Source organism: Heterodontus francisci, unplaced genomic scaffold, assembly GCF_036365525.1.
Source record: "Heterodontus francisci isolate sHetFra1 unplaced genomic scaffold, sHetFra1.hap1 HAP1_SCAFFOLD_776, whole genome shotgun sequence".
Lineage (NCBI taxonomy): Eukaryota > Metazoa > Chordata > Chondrichthyes > Heterodontiformes > Heterodontidae > Heterodontus > Heterodontus francisci.
This window is the reverse complement of record NW_027142102.1, coordinates 307,501-315,000: the sequence shown is the minus strand read 5'-3', so window position 1 is coordinate 315,000 and position 7,500 is coordinate 307,501.

Sequence of the window (7,500 nt, the reverse complement as noted above, 5' to 3'; positions counted from 1 at the left end):
GGGCAGAACCGGTTTATGATTTGCCCCCGTCGTCAGATTGACAAAGAGTCTGGTTAATCAGTTGTCCAAATGTTGTAAATTGGTTAATGAGTTGTCACTTCAACTTTTGGCCGCGGTTGGCTGCAATGAGTCTTGCCGGGCTTAATAGTCGGCGTGGGGGTGAATTTGCGAAGGTGGCCGTGTTTGTATGCATGTTTGCCGGCGTGTTTAGGAAGGTTGGGTGGGTGGGTGGTTGTGTGGGCGCCGTGGTCTGAGGGCACATCCTGTGGGATGTGGGAGGCGGGGGAAGGAGAGCGCCCTTGGTGCGTGTGTCTAGGCGATGCATTGCGGAAGGATGGGCGGGTGGGGCCGGGCGTGTGGGTTCCCGACTTATCGGTGAACCATTTGCTACTGCGGGGCCAAAGCAAAAGGGAAAGCATAAGGGCGCAGGCTGCCCTCTGCGGGACAGGTCCGGCCCTGACGCCGGTTTACGATTTCTCCGGTAAAGCACCTGTCGGGTGGCGACCGGAGGGTCTTTGCAGGGCCTGGATCTCCGAGCCCGTGGGACAGGCGGGAAAGGGTGGCGGCAGCCGGTTGAAGTCCCGACCCTGGGCAGCCTCCCGGTCCTACCTCCATAACTTCGGCGAGGAGGGTCCGATCCCCGCGCGGTCGACGGCAGGCGGTAGGGCTCGGAGGGGCGCGGCCTGGTCCGCGAGTGCCCCGGCGCCGCCCCTCTGCCCGTCCGAGGGACAGTAGGAAATGGCCATACCGCTTTCCGGCCGATTGCCGCCGGACGTCCGGCCGCATTCGCTCGGTCTGCGCGGCCGGCGGTAGCCGGGGGCGAGGGGCATCGGGCGGTGGCGGAACCAGGCCGGCCCGACCGCTGGGGGCCGCCCGGGCGACGTTTGAATCTGTCGGGTCGGACCGCCGAATCCCGCGGGATTTCGGGATCGAATCTGCGGGTGGAATCGGCACCTCGTCCCGCTGTCCGGTTCCCCCCCCCGGTCGACTGCAACGGGTTTCCGAGGCCCGTCGGTCAGGCGCGGTTCGCTCCGCAATCCGCCGGCCGATCGGCACCGGGCGGGGCTCTACGGAAAGAGGGGACCCTCCCGCGTCGAGTGCCGGCGCACCGACCCCGCAGGCTGACCGGGAAGGTGAAGACTCACCCCGCTGAATGCCCGGCCCCGGGTACCCTCCGGCTCCGGGGCCATAACTTCGGGGAGGGAGGTCCGATCCCCGCGCGGTCGACGGCAGGCGGTAGGGCTCGGAGGGGCGCGGCCTGGTCCGCGAGTGCCCCGGCGCCGCCCCTCTGCCCGTCCGAGGGACAGTAGGAAATGGCCATACCGCTTTCCGGCCGATTGCCGCCGGACGTCCGGCCGCATTCGCTCGGTCTGCGCGGCCGGCGGTAGCCGGGGGCGAGGGGCATCGGGCGGTGGCGGAACCAGGCCGGCCCGACCGCTGGGGGCCGCCCGGGCGACGTTTGAATCTGTCGGGTCGGACCGCCGAATCCCGCGGGATTTCGGGATCGAATCTGCGGGTGGAATCGGCACCTCGTCCCGCTGTCCGGTTCCCCCCCGGTCGACTGCAACGGGTTTCCGAGGCCCGTCGGTCAGGCGCGGTTCGCTCCGCAATCCGCCGGCCGATCGGCACCGGGCGGGGCTCTACGGAAAGAGGGGACCCTCCGGCGTCGAGTGCCGGCGCACCGACCCCGCAGGCTGACCGGGAAGGTGAAGACTCACCCCGCTGAATGCCCGGCCCCGGGCACCCTCCGGCGCCGGGGCCATAACTTCGGGGAGGGAGGTCCGAGCTCCGCGCGGTCGACGGCAGGTGAAAGGGGCCGGTGCGCCGCGGAAGGCGACAGCAGTCCCGTCAGGCTGCACCTCTGCTCGGGCGAACGGCGTCAGGAAAAGGGGAGAGCACTTCCCCACCGATAGCTCCGGAACGCCCGGACCCATTGGCCCGCGGCACCGGTGGCTGCTAGAGGGCCTCCGGCGCCGTCAGCCGGGGTACGTCCCAGGCCGGCCGGACGGCGGGCAGCCGGAGGCAACGGCCTGGAACGGAGCCAGACTTGAGTCGTTCCGTGTGCCGTGGGCAAAAAGGCAGGGCTGCGGGTCAGCGCAGTTTGGCAAACCTAGCCGCAAGTGCGGGAAGGGCGGAGGAGCACACGGACGCCGCCTTCCCAAACTGAGCCCAAAGTGCCCAGGCATGCCCCCTTGATCTCGCCTAATCAGTGAGCCCAAAATAATTTCAGAGTGTGGAAACCTCATCCAAAAAGGTCGAAAAGAACGGCCAGAGATCAAGTCCGAAAGGGGAAATCAGTAACAAGCAAGCAGAGTAATCATTAACCAAAAAGCGCAAAATTATGTTAAAAGTGTGAAATCATTAACCAAAAACTCGAAAATAATGTCCAGAGACCAAGTCCGAAAGTACAAATAATTAACCAGTAAGCAGAGTCATCATTAACCAAAAATCGCAAAAGTAAGTAAAAAGTGTGAAATCATTAACCAAAAATCGCAAAAGTAAGTAAAAAGTGTGAAATCATTAACCAAAAACTCGAAAATAATCTCCAGAGACTAAGTCCGAAAGGGCAAATGGTTAACCAGTAAGCAGAGTAATCATTAACCAAAAATCGCAAAAATATGTTAAAAGTGTGAAATCATTAACCAAAAACTCGAAAATAATGTGCAGAGACTAAGTCCGAAAGGGCAAATGGTTAACCAGTAAGCAGAGTAATCATTAACCAAAAATCGCAAAAGTAAGTAAAAAGTATGAAATCATTAACCAAAAATCGCAAAAGTAAGTAAAAAGTGTGAAATCATTAACCAAAAACTCGAAAACAATCTCCAGAGACTAAGTCCGAAAGGGCAAATGGTTAACCAGTAAGCAGAGTAATCATTAACCAAAAATCGCAAAAGTAAGTAAAAAGTGTGAAATCATTAACCAAAAATCGCAAAAGTAAGTAAAAAGTGTGAAATCATTAACCAAAAACTCGAAAATAATCTCCAGAGACTAAGTCCGAAAGGGCAAATGGTTAACCAGTAAGCAGAGTCATCATTAACCAAAAATCGCAAAAGTAAGTAAAAAGTGTGAAATCATTAACCAAAAATCGCAAAAGTAAGTAAAAAGTGTGAAATCATTAACCAAAAACTCGAAAATAATCTCCAGAGACTAAGTCCGAAAGGGCAAATGGTTAACCAGTAAGCAGAGTAATCATTAACCAAAAATCGCAAAAATATGTTAAAAGTGTGAAATCATTAACCAAAAACTCGAAAATAATGTGCAGAGACTAAGTCCGAAAGGGCAAATGGTTAACCAGTAAGCAGAGTAATCATTAACCAAAAATCGCAAAAGTAAGTAAAAAGTGTGAAATCATTAACCAAAAATCGCAAAAGTAAGTAAAAAGTGTGAAATCATTAACCAAAAACTCGAAAATAATGTGCAGAGACTAAGTCCGAAAGGGCAAATGGTTAACCAGTAAGCAGAGTAATCATTAACCAAAAAGCGCAAAAATATGTTAAAAGTGTGAAATCATTAACCAAAAACTCGAAAATAATGTGCAGAGACTAAGTCCGAAAGGGCAAATGGTTAACCAGTAAGCAGAGTAATCATTAACCAAAAATCGCAAAAGTAAGTAAAAAGTGTGAAATCATTAACCAAAAATCGCAAAAGTAAGTAAAAAGTGTGAAATCATTAACCAAAAACTCGAAAATAATCTCCAGAGACTAAGTCCGAAAGGGCAAATGGTTAACCAGTAAGCAGAGTAATCATTAACCAAAAATCGCAAAAATATGTTAAAAGTGTGAAATCATTAACCAAAAACTCGAAAATAATGTGCAGAGACTAAGTCCGAAAGGGCAAATGGTTAACCAGTAAGCAGAGTAATCATTAACCAAAAATCGCAAAAGTAAGTAAAAAGTGTGAAATCATTAACCAAAAATCGCAAAAGTAAGTAAAAAGTGTGAAATCATTAACCAAAAACTCGAAAATAATGTGCAGAGACTAAGTCCGAAAGGGCAAATGGTTAACCAGTAAGCAGAGTAATCATTAACCAAAAAGCGCAAAAATATGTTAAAAGTGTGAAATCATTAACCAAAAACTCGAAAATAATGTGCAGAGACTAAGTCCGAAAGGGCAAATGGTTAACCAGTAAGCAGAGTAATCATTAACCAAAAATCGCAAAAGTAAGTAAAAAGTGTGAAATCATTAACCAAAAATCGCAAAAGTAAGTAAAAAGTGTGAAATCATTAACCAAAAACTCGAAAATAATCTCCAGAGACTAAGTCCGAAAGGGCAAATGGTTAACCAGTAAGCAGAGTAATCATTAACCAAAAATCGCAAAAATATGTTAAAAGTGTGAAATCATTAACCAAAAACTCGAAAATAATGTGCAGAGACTAAGTCCGAAAGGGCAAATGGTTAACCAGTAAGCAGAGTAATCATTAACCAAAAATCGCAAAAGTAAGTAAAAAGTGTGAAATCATTAACCAAAAATCGCAAAAGTAAGTAAAAAGTGTGAAATCATTAACCAAAAACTCGAAAATAATGTGCAGAGACTAAGTCCGAAAGGGCAAATGGTTAACCAGTAAGCAGAGTAATCATTAACCAAAAAGCGCAAAAATATGTTAAAAGTGTGAAATCATTAACCAAAAACTCGAAAATAATGTGCAGAGACTAAGTCCGAAAGGGCAAATGGTTAACCAGTAAGCAGAGTAATCATTAACCAAAAATCGCAAAAGTAAGTAAAAAGTGTGAAATCATTAACCAAAAATCGCAAAAGTAAGTAAAAAGTGTGAAATCATTAACCAAAAACTCGAAAATAATCTCCAGAGACTAAGTCCGAAAGGGCAAATGGTTAACCAGTAAGCAGAGTAATCATTAACCAAAAATCGCAAAAATATGTTAAAAGTGTGAAATCATTAACCAAAAACTCGAAAATAATGTGCAGAGACTAAGTCCGAAAGGGCAAATGGTTAACCAGTAAGCAGAGTAATCATTAACCAAAAATCGCAAAAGTAAGTAAAAAGTGTGAAATCATTAACCAAAAATCGCAAAAGTAAGTAAAAAGTGTGAAATCATTAACCAAAAACTCGAAAATAATGTGCAGAGACTAAGTCCGAAAGGGCAAATGGTTAACCAGTAAGCAGAGTAATCATTAACCAAAAAGCGCAAAAATATGTTAAAAGTGTGAAATCATTAACCAAAAACTCGAAAATAATGTGCAGAGACTAAGTCCGAAAGGGCAAATGGTTAACCAGTAAGCAGAGTAATCATTAACCAAAAATCGCAAAAGTAAGTAAAAAGTGTGAAATCATTAACCAAAAATCGCAAAAGTAAGTAAAAAGTGTGAAATCATTAACCAAAAACTCGAAAATAATCTCCAGAGACTAAGTCCGAAAGGGCAAATGGTTAACCAGTAAGCAGAGTAATCATTAACCAAAAATCGCAAAAATATGTTAAAAGTGTGAAATCATTAACCAAAAACTCGAAAATAATGTGCAGAGACTAAGTCCGAAAGGGCAAATGGTTAACCAGTAAGCAGAGTAATCATTAACCAAAAAGCGCAAAAATATGTTAAAAGTGTGAAATCATTAACCAAAAACTCGAAAATAATGTGCAGAGACTAAGTCCGAAAGGGCAAATAATTAACCAGTAAGCAGAGTAATCATTAACCAAAAAGCGCAAAAGTAAGTAAAAAGTGTGAAATCATTAACCAAAAAGTCGAAAATAATGCCCAGAGACTAAGTCCGAAAGGGCAAATGGTTAACCAGAAAATCCGTCGAATAATGTCCAGAGACTAAGTCCGAAAGGGCAAATGGTTAACCAGTGGAAGGGCGATCAAGCGGAAAAATTTGCCCCGGTTACCCGGGATGGAGTTCCAGAGGTCCGGCCAGAGTTGTCAAATTCGTCCCGCTGATCGGACGCTTGTCATTCGGGTGGCTGGGGGTTGGCGGGGTATCTGCACAGTAGTAGGAGGTGGCAAGTCGGGACTTGGACGTTTATTCCAAGAGTCCACCCGAGCCTCCAGGTCTGCAGAGACCGACCCTAGCTGCCGCCCAACCGACTTTTAAGCCTTTTTCGGATGGGGATTTTTTCCCATTTTCGTCCATTTTTCGGGTTTTCTGTCGGGCTTAATAGGCGGCAGCCTGACCCCCGGCCGAGGCGGGGGGGGCGCACTCTCCCTTGCGTAAGGGTCCGGATTTGCCCCGGAAAGTGCCCCCGACGGCCTCCCGACCCGGGTGCCTGCAGGGCGGGGGAAAGGGTAGTCCCAGCCGCAGGAAATCATTAACCAAAAGACTTAGCCGTCGGGGCAGAGGCTAAGACCCGGGCTGGTGAAATCATTAACCAAAAGGAATGCACCCTTTTCCGAAAGTGCAGGCCGAAATAAGGCGAGCCTTGGGCCGGGAAGGCCAAAACCCCCAACTCATGGAAGTGTATGGGGTCGGACTCGGCGACTTTCCCGGGCCCCGAGTTGACCTTTCCCCACGGGGGCGGTCAAGTTGCTCCCGCCAAGAGGGCACGTTGCATTTGCTGCCGCTCTAGTCCCCGGGCTAGTTAATCAGTTGCCGTCGGAAGTCCCGATGCCGAAATGAAAAATGGCCGTTGCGGCGATTTGGCGCCTCATTTTCGGAAGGACTACCGGCAGGCAACCCGCCGAATTGACACTTGCGATTCGGGTGGCTGGGGGTTGGCGGGGTACCCGGAGATTTTCGGGAACTCGATTTTCAGAACTTTTGCTGGCAGCGGTTGCACTTGCAAAGTGGCCGAAGAAGTGCTCCCTCAAGGAAGGACCTTCTTTTGAAATAAAAGACCTTCCGAAGAGTGCCTGGAAGTCATTTATGAGCATTTAAGGGTAAATCTGGCGGACTTTCCATGCTCTGTTGCCGGCTCTGAAATATCGCACAGTTGGGTCTAGGCCGGTAGACTGGCTGTGAAAACAGACAAAGTGTTTTGGCGAGCGAGAGAAAACAAGGCCTTGGAACAGATTGGGGGGTGCGGAGGCACACCACACCCACAGGAAAAGAATTAATGAAAAAAAAACCAAAGTCTATGACATGTCTGTTGGTACAGTGAGAAAAGCAAAGAAGGGAGGCTGCGATGGCAGAGCAAAGCCGACCTTCATACAGATATACATGTCAAAGAAAGAAACTATGCCCGCAAAAGACTTGGTGCGAAATAACAAGGCTCCTTGTGAACGGTTATCTTTGTCTGTCAGGCGCAGATTGTGGCGGCGTCGCCTGGTTTCCTTGGGTTGCACTACATGTATGTCCTATTCTCAAACGAAAAGTGCGTGCCCAGAATTTTGTCCAAGTTAGGCGACGCACGCCGGCTGGCATCACCTCTCCGTGCGAGCGCCGAAAGCTTTGGTCGACCTGTTTGGCTACGCTGGTCGCGGTTGCTCCTTACAGTGATGGGGACGGAAAACCGATGCGAGTTGACCAGGCGACGTCAACCAAGTTGCATGCTTTCTCCCCCCCCCCCCCCCCGCCGCCGCCAACCCCACACTGTGTGAAAGGAAAAAAA